General features: G+C 40.8%; 1 pseudogene; it reads right to left on the bottom strand.

Moving 5' to 3' along the window:
• Window positions 1-1,267: 1,267 nt before the first annotated feature.
• Window positions 1,268-2,934, bottom strand: LOC133749235 (poly(rC)-binding protein 2-like; annotated as a pseudogene).
• Between the last annotated feature and the right edge of the window lie 5,071 nt (window positions 2,935-8,005).

Raw genomic sequence — 8,005 nt, forward strand, 5'->3', positions numbered from 1 at the left:
TAAGTGTCAGCTGGTCAACTGAAAAAGCAACTTAAATGGTTTCATTTTGCAGAAAGGTTAATGTCAGTGAAAAGCATAGATTGACCAGTAATCTTGATATAAGGTGCGGAATTACTCATCTACATTATCATTAAAAAGTAGACATTGTTCCCAGCAGCACAAAGAATTATTTTAGTAATTTTTAAAGAATGAGGATTTGCACTGTGAGACATTTTAGCCATATTTTATTCTTCCAGAAAACAAAATGTTATTTAAAATGTCAGATATTCTACATTCTGTTAAATTTACATTGATCAGGCCTATGCTGCGGCTCACTTGGCTAATCTTTCCCCTGTGGCGCCGGCACCCCGGGTTCTAGTCCTGGTTGGGGTGCCAGATTCTGTCCCGTTTGCTCCTCTTCCAGTCTAGCTCTCTGCTGTGGCCCAGGAAGGCAGTGAAGGATGGCACAAGTCCTTGGACCCTGCACCCACATGGGAGACTAAGAGGAAGCACCTGGCTCCTGGCTTAGGATCAGCGCAGCACTGGCCGTAAAGGTCATTGGGGGGTGAACCAACGGAAGGAAGACCTTTCTCCCTCTCTCTCTCTCACTGTCTAACTCTGCCTGTCAAAAAAAGTTACATTGTTCAACATATTCGAAGTTATTCACCTTCTTTGATATCCAGAGGTTTCTTTTTTTTTTTTAATATGTTTTCTTGTTATCGAGAAGGACTATAAATGAAATCATTAAAAACAAAGAGACTTAAAATATGCAGGCTTAAACAAAGGCACAGACATTCCAAAGAAGGTGAATTCCAGTCAGACCCATGTACTCCCAACTTGTGTTTGATGAGAGCCTCTGACGAGCGTCCTCCCCTCCTCCCCCACCTGGTGGGAGCACTTGCCTGTTCTAAAGTCAAGTTTTTCTTTTGGGCACAGGTTTTAACAAGGGTTAACCAAATGTAGGGTCACAGGAAAATAAGACCAACGGCCAATAAAAAAGATGAGAGTGGTCAAACAGAAGAAAATAACTGGAAGTCGAGCCTTCTATTCAAAACCCAAGCAGGGTCCTGTGAGGGATAAAGGTACAAAAATAATGGCAGGACAACAGGAATAAAACCCACATGAATCACTGTGGCATCCAGTTTCTATTCACAAAGAAAAAGCTCCAGTCCATCTTTTAATGTTTTTGAAAAATTCCTGACATTACAGAACTAAACTGAAATGTATTAATATTCCACTCTTACATTTCCATGACAAACGGAAAAATTCATGAGCCAAAAAAAAAAAAAAAAAAAAAAAAACCACGGGGAGAAGCTTATAAAACTAAATATGGATCTCAGCATTAACAGCTGAACAGAGAAAGGAATTAAAATGCTTTTAATTAAAAAATCACGAGTGGATGATAAAGTGTGTAGAAACTGAAAATTTACAAACTATTTAAAACCTGGAATCGCTGACTGTTCAGAAACTACACAGATGGATCATGGGTGGTGGTGAACAGCAGAAAGGGATTATGGGTGAATCTGCATTGTTCTAGCTGCTCCCCATGCCACCCGTCTCCGAGGAAAGCCTGACATTGATTAGATATTGAGCCAGGCTGATGCTGGCAGCAGATCTGGTGATGGTAACCTGCCTATCAGTAGATCCTTCTACTGGGTTCGCAATTTTGATCTGTGCCTCAGACATCTGAGGGATCTCATTGATTTTGGCGCCTTGACACCTGATTATGCAGCCAATCAAATCATTTGGAATGGTGAGTTCATGAGAAGTAGTCTGAGCAGATGCATCCAGACCTGCACTGAATCCGGTGTTGCCATGGGTCATGGGAAAATGAGACTGTTGCATTGCCAACTGGTGCAGCTTGGTCAAATCTGGCTGTGGAATGGCATACTGTCCTTGAATGGTATAGGCCTGACCACCTGCAAAGATGACCGGAGAACTGGACGGCTTGGGCTGGTACGGGATGGTCACGCCCTTTGGGGGGGACTCCAACATGACCACGCAGATCTGTTTGACACACTCAGTGATGGATTGCGGGATGCCAGTGAAGGACCCAAAGCTGGCGGGGTCCTGGGTAGCACCCTGGGGACCCAGAAATTCAGACTCTGGACACCGGCGATGCAAACACAAGAGGCGGTTTATTTATGTTTTGTGCAAAACGGACCCCTCCCTCCTGAGAGAGTGAGGTGCCGGACGAGGGTACAGGCAGTATTTAAAGGCAAAAACCACAAAATTATCTTAAGCAAGTGAATGCAAAGGGGAACAGGGTTTTTGTTTACAGCAGTTTCACTTATCTTAGTATACAGCAGTTTTACTTATCTTAACCATTGCACAAGGGGGGTTTCCAAACTGGTATTCCCTGTTATCTGCTAAGTTGCAGTTTCCCAGAAACTAAACTTTCTTGAAACTTTCTAACTGACCTTTCTTGAAACTTCCTTGTTTTTCAGCAGGTTAGGCTCTGGTAAATTTTCACAAGTCCTTCACCAGCAATAGTGATGGCCCGCTCAGTTGAGTTGGGGAGCATATCCCCTGCCACCTGCACCTGAGCCCCTGTACTCTCTCTTATTTCCTTGATCTTGCAACCACCTTTCCAATGAGAGAGCCACACTGACTAGCAGGAACCACCAGCCTCAAGGTCACCGGAGGTCTGCTGGCAGCTGTGCTATTGGTCATTGAGCTGCTAATGTCCTCTTCCAGTTTGTCAATGATCATAGCAAATGCTTTGAAAATGGCATTAGTGGGTCCAGCCAAAGTGATAATTCTCTCAGGACAATTCCCTTCTGAGATGTTGATAATGCGCCACTCTCCTCGCGCATCTTCTTAACAGATTCTCCTTTCTTTCCGATGATACTGCCAACTTCCTTGCCATGCATAAGTAGCCGGATGGTGAGAGTGACATTTAATACACCTTCAATCACACTGGTGTCCATTTCGAGCGGTGTTCTTGGGAGCTGGACTCTGGTCAAGTCTTTGGTCACTGGTGGGGGTGAAGCCAAAACTGCAGGCGCTAGGCGACTAAGGGGGAAAGGGGGAGCGGGCAGGAAGGGGAACGGCGGGAGGCCGGGGGCGGAACAATAGGGGCGGGCGGGAAGGCGAGGGGGGCCCCCGCGGGCAGGCAGAGGAGGAACGGGGGGGGGGGGGGGGGGGGTGGAGGAGGAGGAGGAGGAAGGGGGAAAGAGACCCCGGGGGCGGGTGGAGGGCGGCAGAGGGCGGGCGGGCAGGCGGGAGAGGGCGCAGGCTGCTGCCTCTGCTGGTCTGGGACGATATCCAGAGGTTTCTAATGGGTTGTCTCTCAATAGGACATGCTTGTACAGGCAAAACCACCAGAAGTGGAGCTGATTGATAATTTTCTATTCAGGAAAAAGAAAAAAACAGTCACAACATAATTTCAGTGTGTTGCCTGAGCTGCACTGCAAAAAATAATAAAAAATTAATACTAGCTAAATAGACATCAAATCATTGCATTACAGTCAGAAAGTTGAGATGTGGTGGAGGTGGGGAGCAAGTCAGGGAATTTGACCCATGTGTCATTTTCAGAATTAAAAAAGGAAAAGAAGAAACAGCAAATCTGACATATATTTTAAATAAATGATAACTCACATTTGTTCTTAACACACAGATAACTTTAGTATCCTGTTTTCTTTAAAAATGTTGATGGAGTGAGTGTTTAACCTAGTAATTAAGATGCCTGCATCCCACAGTGGAATTCCTGTATTCAATTCCCAGTTCTGGCTCAGTGCTCCAGCTTCCCAGCATTAGAGATTCTGGGAGGCAACAGTGATGGCTCAAGTAGCTGGGTTCTTGCCACCCACATTGCAAACGTATTACAGGCATTTGGAGAGTGGGAGTTAATTGGAGAGTGAACCTGGATGGAAGCTTGTGTTCTCTCTCTCTCTCTCTTTCTCTCTCTCTCTCTCTCTCTCTCTCACACACACACACACACACACACACACATACTTTCTCTCCTAATTCCCTCCATCTAAAATAAATAAAAACTTTTTAAAAAGTTAGCATTCATGTTCAAACAAAAGATTCAAAAGAGTGTATTAGAAATACAGAAATAGCGGACAGCATGTGGTGCACTGGGTTAAGCTACCACCTGTGAAACCAGCATCCAACATGGGTATTGGTCTGTGCCCTGGTTCCTCCAATTCTGATCCAGCTTCTTGCTAATATGCCTGAGAATAGACTATGGCTCAAGTGTTTGTGTCCTGACACCAAATAGGAGACCCTGATGGAGTTCTGGGCCACTGGCTTTGGCCTGGCATAGCAGGAGCCATTACAACCATTTGAGGAGTGAACTGGAGGATGAAAGATCTCTCCTTCTCTCTGTGAAACACTTCCATTCAAATAAATAAAATAAATCTATTTTTTTAAAAAAATGTAGAAATAATTTGGGAGTACTTCTTGGGAAGGTGATAAACTTAATACCCATGTAAATAACTGCCTTCTTGGGAAGTGAATCAATAGATAGGAGTCCTCTATGTCAGTCTCCTTCTCTTTCTCACTCTCACTCTTTCCCTATATCCATCTCTCTCATTTTATCCCTCAAGTAAATAATTTTAAGAGTAATTTATTTGAGTTAGAGAGAGAGAGAGAGAGAGAGAGAGACCTACCCCTCGCTGGACCACTCCCAAATGGCCACAACAAAACCTGGAGCCAGGGGCTTCACCTGGTCTCCCACATCATCGGCAGGGTTCTGAGCACTTGGGCCACCTTCCACTTCTTTTCCCAGCCATTAACAAGGAGCCAGATTGGAAGTGGAGCATCCAAGAGACAAACTGATGCCCATATGGGACACTGACATCACAGGCAGCAGTTTTACTTATTAGACCATAATGCCAGATCCTATAAATCATTTTTGAAATACAAAGACAGTTCCACCAATATTAATACATGTGATACTGTAAACATCAAAAAATTTAGTTACAAGATACTACATAATTTAGAGTGAAGTGAATGTGTACATTAAATGTCAGCACATATCTCCCATAAATGAGAATTCAATGTGGAATTTAGGGAGCTGGTAAAGAAAAGGGTACTAGCACTACTGCTTGTTCAGCCATCACTACATGCCAGGCAAGTTCTAAGTGCTTTACCAGCATCATTTTAATGATTTCACTCCCAGAGTTGGTGCTATGATCATGTTCATTTTATAGATGATAAAACAAATGTCCTTGCCCAAAGTAACAAAGATGCAAAGTTAATAATTGGGTAAAATGGGATTTTTAAATTAATTTCATTTTTTATTTTGAGTTACTTTTAACAGATTCAATATGTTTATAGTTAAAGTTTAATAACATAGTGTCATTTCCTTCCTCCATCTCTTCCTGACACTATCCTACCATCCTTTCTTCTACAATTCTTTGTGTCTTTTTTCATTTCTTAAGATAACATATTCTAAATTTATATTACCATAGAAAGGCTTAATACTTCACAGAATAAGAAGCTTAACAAGTAAAAAGCAAACAGATCCTAGTATAGTAGGAATATAGTCAATGACTATAAACAACAATTAAGGGGGTCGGCACTGTGGCACAGGGCATTAAAGCCCCAGCCTCAGTGCCAGCATCCCATAGACCCAGAAAAAGCTTCTGGCTCCTGACTTCGGATCTGCTCAGCTCCAGCCATGTGGCCATTTGAGGAGTGAACCAACTGATGGAAGATGTCTCTGTGTGTATGTGTGTGTGTGTGTGTGTCTCCACCTTTCTCTGTAACTCTTCCAAATAAATCTTTTTAAAAAATAAATAAAAATAAAAAATATAAAAATATAAAAAATAAATCTTTTTAAAAAGATTTTAAAAAACGAAATAGTTGAATGGAAAAGTGACCATTTCACCCATACACACTTTTTGTCAATTAATCATAATTTCTTTCAAAGAAATAGAACCAATGATCATGGAACATCTAAATATTTCCTGTGTTGTTGCAAGATAATAAAGTTCATCTAGCCATTCCCTCTCAAGAGTTTATGCTTTGATTGCCTGTGATTCTGGGATCTTTTCCAATATGTCTTGCAGAGTTTCTCTAATATTCTCCTCTAGTAATAGGAGGTTACCAGCTGACAAAATTTAGATCCTTGATGCATTTTGTGTTGATTTTTGTATAAGGTGTAAGGTGGGGTTTTCTTCCATACTTCTGCACATGGGGATAAAATTTCCCCACCACAATTTGATGAAGAGACTGATCTTGCTCTAGGTACTGATTTTAGCTCCTTTGTGAAAGATTAGTTGGTTGTAGATATGTGGATTGATTTCTGAGGATTTTGTTTTGTTCCATTGTTATACATGGAACAAAGGTTCCAGGCTGTTACCTACCTGGTAGTATGTCTTGAAATCTGGTATTGTGATGCCTCTGACTTTTTTCGTATAACATTATTTTAGTTATGTGTTTCATGTGTATAGTTTCTTGTATTTCCATATGAATTTTAGCATCATGTTTTCTATATCTGAGAAGAATGTCATTTCTGTTTTTATTGGGATCACATAAATCTGTAAATTGCTTTTGCTAGTATGGAAATTGTGCTGAGATTAACTCTTCAAATCCGCAAACATGGAAGATTTTTTTCATTTTTTTGTGTCTTCTATTTCTTTCTTTAATGTTTTGTATTTTTCATTGTAGAGATATTTCATCTCATTGGCTAATTTATTCTGGACTATTTATATTTTTTTGCTATTGTGAATGGGACTGATCTTCCAATTTCTTTCTCAGCCATGACATTGTCTGTGCATACAAAGGGTATTGATTTTTGTGTGTTAATTATATGCACTGCAACTTAACAAACTTTCTTATGAGTTCCAACAGTCTCTTAGTTGAGTATTTTAGCTCCCCTATATATAGAATCATTACATTTCCAAGCAGAAATCATTTGATTTCTTCCTTTCCAATTTATATCCCTTTAATTTCTTTTTCTTGCCTAATGGCTCTGGCTAAAACTTGCATTACTAAATTGAATAGCAATAGTGAGACTGGGCATACTTGTATTTTTCCAGGATGCTGGCCATGGGTTTGTCATAAATAGCGTTGATCATGTTGAGGAATGTTCCTTCTATACAAAATTTGCTTTGGGTTTTCATCATGAAGAGATGTTGTATTGTATCAAGTGTTTTCTCTGCATCTATTGAGATAATCATCTGGCTTTTGTTCTTTAATTTGCTCATGTAATACATCACATATATTGACTTGCATATGTTGAATCAACTCTGCATATCAGGGATAATTCTTATGTGGCTAGGGTGAATGATCTTTATGATGTACTGTTGGATTTGATTAGCTAATATTTTGTTGAGGATTTTTGTATCTATGTTCTTCAGTGATATTGGTCTCTAGTTCCCCTTATTTGTTGTAAATTTTTCTGTTTGGGAATTAAGGTGATGCTGGCCTCATAGAAGGAGTATTGCAGGATTTCCTCCCTTTTAATTGTTTTAATAATTTAAGAAGATGGCATGGCACTGTGGCATAGCAGGTAAAGCAGCCAACTGCATTACGGGCATTCCATATGGGTTCTGGTTTGAGTCTTTTTTCTGCCTCACCAAGTCTACTGTTATGGCTTTATACTGTATTTTTTATTTGACACATCGAATTATTCATTTCAAATATTTTTGTTTGATTTATGTTCAAAATCTTGGAGCTAACACTGTATCCAAAAGGGTTAAGCTTCTGCCTACAGTGCCAGACTACCATGTGGGCACTGCTTCAAGTTGTTGTTGCTGTACTTTGGACCCAGCTCCCTACTAATGTGCCTATGAAAGCAGCAGAGCATGGCCCAAGTCTTTGGGTCTCTGACACCCATGAAACACCTGAGAGGTTCTTGGCTCCTTGCTTCAGACTGGCCTAGCTCCAGTCATTGTGGCCACTTGGATAGTGAACCAGCAGATGGAAGTCTTCTTTCTCTCCGTCTCTTCTCTCTCTCTCTCTCTCTCTCTTTCTCTCTCTCTCTCTCCCCCAACTCTTTCAAGTACATAAATAAATCTTTAAAAAAAAACCTCTCTCATGAGAAAATTTTTCCTCCATGTCACGTATAGAT

Source organism: Lepus europaeus, chromosome 2 (assembly GCF_033115175.1).
Source record: "Lepus europaeus isolate LE1 chromosome 2, mLepTim1.pri, whole genome shotgun sequence".
Taxonomy (NCBI): Eukaryota; Metazoa; Chordata; class Mammalia; order Lagomorpha; family Leporidae; genus Lepus; species Lepus europaeus.